Genomic DNA, 9264 nt, shown 5'->3' on the forward strand with positions numbered 1-9264 from the left:
GAAGATTATAATATAGTTGGAGACTGTAATAGAAATAATATACTTTTTATAAGTCTCAGTTTTCAGGTATTTGGGACAGACCAACAATTCAAAACGAGAAGAGTTGTAGTCGGAATAGTTATGATAGACTTCGAAGCAGTGCATGTCGTTTGTATCATAATTATTGATAAAAACATGTCCATTTGACGTCAGTAACACATGTTTCTCCCAATCATTTGAATCGTAACGGTATAATAAGTCACACTGTGGCTTCTGAATCAAAATCCCGTGGCCTAAAAAATAAATAGAAGTAAATTAATTCCGTTTCTCTCTGTGGATAGAATTAACGTTGACAATTGTCAACTATAATCAATTAGTAATGACAGATAAACAATGTAATAAAGATAAAAATATAAATTTTTATTAGAAAGTAATAGAAGTGTTTAAATACCATTAGATGTAGGGTTACAATATTGGGGGATTTTACTCTAAATTTAGATTTTGTTATTATCAAGTGAAACTATTAGACAGAACACAAAATAATTTTTGTAAGAAGAAAATGTAAGTATCTCTACTATTTGCATTTTCCCAGAAATTCTCCCGTAATGTAATAAAAATTTGAGGAAATTATTCAGTTTGGTAACTCTGATTAGTAATACTTTTGTTCGTGTCGAAAGTGAACGAATTGGTTTGATCTACGGCGTTCACAAAAGCATTGTATTATTTTCCCACTTCATTGGTAAAATCGAGCAAGTTAGTGCAACTATCTTCATAAGTATATGTATCTTCTGGACAGCACTTTCTGATACAAGCGTTTGTGTCGCAGAATTGCGGATCCCTACAGATACGGACTACCAAGCTTCGTTTAACTGCAAAATCCGGCGTCATCTCGAGACAAGCGTTATCCTCAGTAACTGGTTCCTCTTTGACATTATTTTTCAACACTGGTATCATCACCTGTTAAGTTATTTGAATCATTTACATAATGTTGTTTTAATACTTATCGACATATCTAGAAGGTTTCTATTTCAGAAGATGTAAAAGCTTTTATAAATTATCCTACATAGCAATATGTCTATTTTACTACTGGTATATTGCATGCAATCATAACATTTACTGCTATCAGAATTATGATTATGACAACTAAGTTCGCATTTGTTGCTAAATTGATACCTTCATTACATGACAACTTTAAGTAACAATTGGCATTTTTAAAACCATCATTATCAAAATTTCTGCTATTTGAAAGATGCCAGAAACATTTGTAAGATTACACTGTACTACTCACGCGAGATAATATGACGCTGTTTTCTAACTGGCAATATATATATTTAATTCTCAATTGAAACTAAATCATGTTATGTATATAAGATTTAAAGACAAGATAGGCTTGTGTACGGTTTTAACTAGTCTCAGCAGGAATTGTGGTTGAAAATATATTTTTCAATTTTGAGGAATACATCTGAGTCTTTTGAACAGTGTCGTCACTTTCAAACACAAATCTTAGGTTGAATTAAAATAAATAATATCACAGAATTAATAAGTTAAGAATCCAATCTTTATTACTAATGTTAGCATCTTTTAAGAACTCCTATCTCAGGAAGAGTGAAAAATGTACATAATATACATTGGCACCACTAAACATGTAATTAGCTTTTGATTACATGATCTTCTCCCCTTAAATACATACGTTAAAAAAAGCAAATATTCAAATTCGAAGCTTCTTTTTTTTCAAGATTTTATAAGAAAAATGGACAAAAATTTCCCTTACTCGCATATTAAAGTTCGTCAAATGAATGCCACTTTGTTGTACGGCAGTAATCAAAGCAAATGGATATGCCACTAAACATTGTAAGATAGAACATTAATATGTCTATAATGTAAACAATTTTAGTTATAAATACTGGCTAAAATTAATAATTTATATATTAATAAAATACTTATGCTGATTTCATATTCAATGTGGTTACAAAATACTTATGTATAAGCAACAAGTTTTAATATTTTAGTCAGTTACATGTATTTATTTTTGTCTCTTTGGTAAGATAATTTTTTGGACATATAGTAAAAATATAGAAACAATATTGCTAAAAACATTTGTGTCAAAATATTAATAGAGGCTATTGTATAATTCGCAAATCATATTTGTTTCAATATACATTCTGTTCATACATAAAAGTGAAAAAACAAATTTTATAATCAATACTATACAATAAATTCTTGCGTAAAACTGAAATTTTGTTTTCCTTAATTACTCATTGTTAACAAAACTAAAAAAATAAACAAAAAATTCGACCTATAATGTACAATACAAATTAAATAAACTAAGCCTTCTACGGTCGTATCTTGATCATTGTGCTATTTTTGTTTATGTGAATTTATATACATATTCAAACTTAGCACAACTGTGCGCTGATATTAAACTTTTATACAGTTTTTTCGGGGGCGAATAGATAGATCCAAGTACGCATCAATTATTATTAAATTAAATTAAATTAAATAAATTACGTGATATTATTCTTTCTTATTTAGCTTAGGACTTTGTTATGGCTGAAAAGTAATTAGCGCACCGTTTCGCTAAGTTTGAATGTGTTTATAAATTCACATAAACAAAAATGCCAAGATCTAGCTACGACTGTAGAAGGTTTGGATTATTTAATTTGTAAAAAAATTAAATTTTTAGAATACTTAAAATAATAATTAATACGCAATTGCTACGAAAATTATCTTACAATTAGAAGTTCTAATTTCTGGCTTACCATATATGTATTGTTCCGTAGAAAGATATCGTTTTCGTTAATTTCATAGTTAACAATCGGTCCTTTACACTTAGGTGGACCTTGGGTGAGTATCACTGAACTTTCTGCGTCAGTCGATTTATTGAACAAAAATGCTCCAAGACTCTGTGATTCGTTTAATCGGGTCACACATGTCTTTGCGCCGCTGTCGAATATTGTATCGCCAAAGCAGCATTTTCTGGTGTGTAAGAGTTGCGGAAAGGATGTATTAATTGCTTTCACTTGTTGGTCCTTGTTTGATCGACAGTAACGAATTATTATTATGGGTTTTTTTTCCTCTGACTTGTAAAAATATTCAAGGCAACCTGGCACCTACAAACAATTTGTTAAGTTGTTAAACAGGAGTCACTCGCTTATAACATCATTTAATTGTTGTTAAATAACATTTAACTTTAGTTATATGATTAGAATGGTATGCGAAGTGTGGATATTATTATTTGTCTTTCAAATGATATAAATAGATACATACATTAGCGAATCATAAAAACATTTCTTGTCTTTCCTAGATTTCTCTTTATACTTCTTTATTATTCTCTTTATACTTTTTATAAAACTTGATTTCTTTCTTGTCAATCATAACATTGCGACCTTAAAGTTAAAGATAAACAAGATCAATTTAATGTCAAGTTACCTCTAAGACAGTGTCAGATTCAAAATCGTCGAGTACCGTTGTCACAAGATCCTCAGGTTCGTTGCACTGAGGAATTCTTTGGAACTCTCGGGTAATGTTCCAATAGTGAGAATACACGTCTATCGCGAATAACGGTAATGATTCACAGTTGGTGAAACTGTTTACATAGATCTGTCCCGGTGGGCAACATTTCGTTAGTTGCCACTCGGATGATGCTTTTATCAAGGATAATAGCAGGCCGAGCAAAGCAAACCTTATCATAGACATAGTTGTGTAAAACTATAATTATTCGTTTATTTAATACAAAGTATATATCTTTGTATTATTATCGCTTTTCTGAAGTCAACGTCACTTTCTTAATTGATACTTCCAGATTATTATTTTGATTAATTTGCAGTCACATTTCAAAGCTGCTTCTTTTTGTACTTTAAACCTGTTTTTTCTACGTACACTTCATTTTAATAAAAATATAATTTACATGTCTACAAATAATACATGCAGCGTTTTTCACTCTTCTTCAAAAAGAACTTCTTCAGACTTTCCAGCTGAATTATTATTTTAAGTCGTATTTAAACCAATTTCTTTAATTGTTTATGTTTTAAACCGTCATTTCACATTGATTTGTAAGTTTTATGCACAACAATATTAATGCCTTCCTGCACTTAATTTTATTTCTGTGTGTTTCGATTCTTCTTTCGTTTACTACTCCGGGCAGAAATAGTTGCTATCTATTTAATAATAACTTGAATTATTATGTTTTTATTGAAATCATTCTGAGCATAAATTTAAGTTTGTACCATTTTAAATTAGGTTATACAATACTTGATATAAAATTATTATTTTGTAATAGGTGATTATTAAAATTTTAAACCAAGATCAATATTTATCTTCAATATTTCTTTTTCTTTTCTAAGCAAAGATATTATATTCTTATATATTTATAAATAAGAACGTTTCTATTAATTAAATTTTTATTTATATCTTTCTATCTAACTGTATTACTTATGTTGTTTATCAACAAAAATTGAGATAAACAATTATTTAACGTATCGCAATGAAAGTAACGGAATAAATAATTAACTTACTTGTTTGAAAAATTGTGATCCTCACTCAGTTCTCTCTTTATTCACCAATTTTCTTGTCTTCCTGAAGTGATGTTACGTTGCAGCGAGTTATCTGTGTATTCAGTCGAATACTCATCTCCTTTGTATGTGGCTCTGTAATTAATCAACTACTCGTCCTATTAATTTTATAACATTGCCCAGTCTGAGAATACGTTGCTTTTAATGAAGTTATTCGTCGACATTATTTACACATGTTTCTCGATGTGACACAACCGAATAGATTAGCGCAAAAAAGCGAATTGAGAGTTCTCTTTGGAGTGTATTTGGAGAGATGTTATTAGCGTTGTTTGCATTAGTCTTTTTTTGTTAACATCTAATGAATGATAAAGATAGAAAACACAAATAGCGCTAATAGTGGTATCTTCGAACGCACTTTTTATTTCAACGCCTGAGCATAACATCAGCTGATGTTATGCTGAAAATCTGTCCCTCCCCTCCTCATCTATTTTGCAGATTTAAAACAAGAATAGAATTATATAATTATAAGCTATTTATAACCTTTTAAATGCTGCAAAATTTTTATCTCGTGAATTAAAATTTAATTTTTTTTAGCATGAAGTTGAATGAATATTTATTCAATCCCTTCCTTAAATAAAAAGTAAAGAAATTGATAAAATTTTAGGACAAAATTAAAAATTATTTAATAGCACTTAAGTCCATATAATTTCAATTTTTAAATCCATTTTTTCATTTGTGAACAAATTTTCAATTGATAATTAATATTCAAAAATAAAAAATACACTAATTTGCAAAAATTTATTATTTAATGTTTATTTATGATTCTATGTATATATTGTTTTTTTTAAAGCTGCAATTGTTTTGCAGGAATACTACTCTATACTTTTTTCATGTTTACCCTGTATGTCTAAAAGAGAACTATATTTAAAATATAAGCAGTGACAACATCAAGAGTACAGCACGCGAGGGAGGGATTGTATCATAGTCAGAAAAACCCAATGGAAATCAGTAGATCGATTTTGAGTCATTAAACATAATTAATAATACTGAGTAAAGTTAATGGTTTGTCTGGAAGGCTAGTTTTAATACTGAATTTGACAGAAAAAAATTTTAATAGGTTCAATTAATTCTAATATATTTTTTAATTTTAATATGCTATTTCATTTTGGTATATTAGAAAGTTGAACTGAGTAAAGTTACGGTTGAAAACTATCGCATTATACGATGTATCCTTTAACAGAAACGTAAAACGCGAGTTACTAGTGGCGAAGCTCACGATAGTTAGTGAGGAATAAAATATTACGTTGGTTAGTAAGTGTTAAGATGAAAATGCTAACTTTTAAAAATTAACGCAGGTTTCAACGTATTTTATACGTATAAAAATGTTTAATGAGATCTTACAACGTCTTTTCTTATATTTTTGAGTGACTTAACAGTATTGGGCTCAGAGAATTAAATTAAATATATGAAATAGTACAAATAAAGAGCCAATACTGGTTGGTCTTTATACATTTAATTTAATTTGTTTTACATATTTAAAGTTCCATTTTTGTAATTTTTTCGGAAACAACTACATGAATAAGAAAATATTACCGGTATACTGTTGAAGAACTGCTGTACATCAGTAACTTGTTCGTATTCTTGTAATTTTATATATAGTATATATATATATATGTGTGTGTGTGTGTGTGTGTGTGTGTGTGTGTGTGTGTGTGTGCGCGCGCGCGTGTGTGTATAAGAAAAGAGACATCAGGACGATGTTTTCTCATGAAAGAGACATTACACTGAATAAACGTTGAATATATGTTTAGGCCTTTTAATAAATACACTAGTACCTGTTATGGGGATGGATTAAGATCCACACTGTGGTTTTGCGTCATTAACAGTTTATTTTATCACTTTCGAATTGATACTATATGATTATAAATGTTTATGATTTTCACTTGAACGACACTGGTACTCGGTAACCGGGATCGATTTAATCTAGGGGTGTAGTCACCCTCAGTCGCGATGTATATTGAGAAGACTCGGACACTATCGTGGTTTCGGACGGAATGAGAGAAGGAAATCTTCCGCCAATCTCATTTATATTCTCGGGTTTTCCGAGTTCTGTCTAGATAGGTCTCCATTCTAAAATCTTTGCGTCTATTGGACAACGTGGCTCGCCAAATCCCAAGCGTCGTAAAATAATTGCCAAGACATTGAGACGGACGGTTGTAACGAGCTCAGGAGGAGACATCGATATTTTTTTAATGAGTTGTTTATAATTTGTTTTTGACGTTTGCAACATCGATACCGCGATGTCCGAGACTTTCTCTTCTTTTTTTGTGTCCATGCACTTGACCATCTACCGTGCCGTCCAAATGCGCGTGTTTGCGTCCGCTTGTGTATGTGTGTATTTTGTATGTTGTGCACGACGTATCGCAAGTGTAGATCGTACGCAACAGTATCTATTTATACATTATGAAAACGTGTTTAGTCTGAACAGTTTGTTAACATTCATTAAACGTGATCTTCTTGAGAAACGACTTTTTATGCTTTATTTTAAAATAGAAAATACTAAAGAATCCAATCTTATTAAATATGCGAGAGACAGCCTTGGATAAAATAATCATTCTAAACGAGAAATCTTATAACGATGTTCAAAAATCGGTAATTGTTTATGTGATATGATGTCGTGACTGTGTTATGATTATAATACTGTAGTCGATGCGTATAAAATCTGATTTCGTGATGTAAAGGATCTTATGGTGCACATAAAGTTTTAAGTACTAATCGTTACCTCGTATGCGATATTACCATTTAGAAATGAAACGATTAAAATGTCTTGTGAATTATTGCTATAGAAATGTTTTTAAAACTTTGCGATATAATATGCAACGGAAATGTTTCTGAAATTTATCACAAGCAATAAATTTTCTAATTGGTTTTATAAAAATTGCGCAAATTTGGTTTAGGTAAGTCAACCAAGTAGAAAATATACAAGCAAAAAATTTGTCTATTTTTCTTATTGCTTTCGTCGACTATCCGAGCAAAAATTTTTTAAATACATCCGTATGCTAACAATAAGTTTATGTAGTAGAAGTATCTACAAACATGTTCAGCAATAAATTTATTGTGTGACATTCTTGCATAACAGGTTTATACGTACTTCTACTACATAAACTTAGCACGGCGCAAATAAATTTAGAAAATTTTTGTTATTTATTTTCTTTTATATGTATATATGTATAAATAAATAATGCATTATTTTATTAAGTATTTCAGAAAACATATTTGCATTTATTATGTTAACCAATTGGTTAACATAGTTTAACAAAGGTTACAACACTTCTTTTTCGATGGTTTTCGTAATAGACTTGCTCATCGATCGGCGAACGTAATTGATTGGATCCACAGGTAAGAACCAATTACGTTCGCCGTTTGATGAGCAAGTCTACATTCCAAAAACCATCGAAGAAAATGTGTTGCAACCTCTTAGCTACTAACTGTATGTATATATATAAAGAAATTCATTTGTCCATTAGCACATGCATAAGTAAATAAACCAATTACTTTCCTTATGCATATAATTATGCAGCTATGCAAATTTATCTAAATAGTACCTAACACTTGAAAAACACTGGCGCAGTACTGGTGTTTGGTACTTTGAATCGAATTGAACAGTTAAAGTAGACATATAGTACTTTATTTTGAGTTATGAAGTAATTTCTGAGATTTCAAATTCTTGAATAGGATTGATTATCGATAATTATTTAAAATTAAGATAGCACTATGTGTAAGCAGACTTTTTCTTATAGGAAACGACGCCAACTTCATTATATTCATTCTACTTTCTTTCCGAAAATAATTGAAATACCTAAATGAATAATAATAAATTGCAAACATTATTCCGTTTGCACGCACTTAAAGATGTGGATTAAGATTTTGTACGAAAAATTATATCTTTAAACCCTTCAACCTCAATAAGTTTTAAAATCCGAAAAATATTTCAAAAACGGGTGGCTTATTTTGTCGACAAATGCCCTAAGTTTTAGATACGATGTCCAATTTCTTATGTAGTAATCTTTAGATTTTTTATAAAGATGACACCAGTGTCTACTGCGCGACGTTTAACCGATTGGCAAAATCGGCTTTACGAAATATTGTTTCGTCTTACCAACACAAACGCACCTCGTCGAGGCGGGTTGTTCTCGCGGATCGTCTTGACGGCGGCGGTCCCAACAGAGAAGTGAAATTCAAATTTTTTGTAGTCGGTACGCAAAGCTTCCTATCCCACGCAAGGGGATTTGTGATGCCTTGCGATTGGACCTATCTTATTACGCGGTCCTTCCGGCTTGCGCGTTCGCACTTCGATGCACAGCTTGGAGTATATATACCGTTGCCCTCGGGCAGTCCACGAATTTTGTCCTAGATATTCCGACGTTGGCCAAGCTAACGAACTCTCCCTCAAGTCGCGGGTAGAGCCGGAACCCATTCCGAAAATTCTTCGTTACAGCTTCAAGCAGGATTTTCTACATTATGATAAGTGTAGAGTACCGACATACCTTTGCTTCGATCCATATTATCAGTTTTTTGTAACGTGCAGCAATCTTAGAGCTTTCCCACAAGAACATCCGTAAGGCAATACATACTTATATTTACCTTACAAATAATTTTGTGCGTAAAAACTTTTAGTCTAAGTTTAGTTAGGGTAGGACGGGGTAGATTGCAACAAGGGTAGGTTGGAACATGTGTGAAGTTGACATATTATTTGGTGGAAACTCACTAAACA

General features: G+C 31.0%; 2 protein-coding genes across 2 annotated transcripts in view; both read right to left on the reverse strand.

The window, feature by feature from the left end:
- The window catches only part of LOC113005481 (probable G-protein coupled receptor Mth-like 3), a 39153-nt gene extending 31463 nt beyond the window's left edge, over positions 1–7690 (reverse strand). The window contains exon 1 of the mRNA XM_039453707.1: positions 6326–7690. The gene's annotated coding sequence lies outside the window, so the exon portion shown is untranslated. The remainder of the gene's footprint in view (positions 1–6325) is intronic.
- Positions 1–9264, reverse strand: part of LOC120358681 (G-protein coupled receptor Mth2-like) — a 42580-nt gene that overhangs the window by 11897 nt on the left and 21419 nt on the right. The window lies entirely within an intron of this gene.

The sequence above is a fragment of the Solenopsis invicta genome, chromosome 9, assembly GCF_016802725.1.
Source record: "Solenopsis invicta isolate M01_SB chromosome 9, UNIL_Sinv_3.0, whole genome shotgun sequence".
Taxonomy (NCBI): domain Eukaryota; kingdom Metazoa; phylum Arthropoda; class Insecta; order Hymenoptera; family Formicidae; genus Solenopsis; species Solenopsis invicta.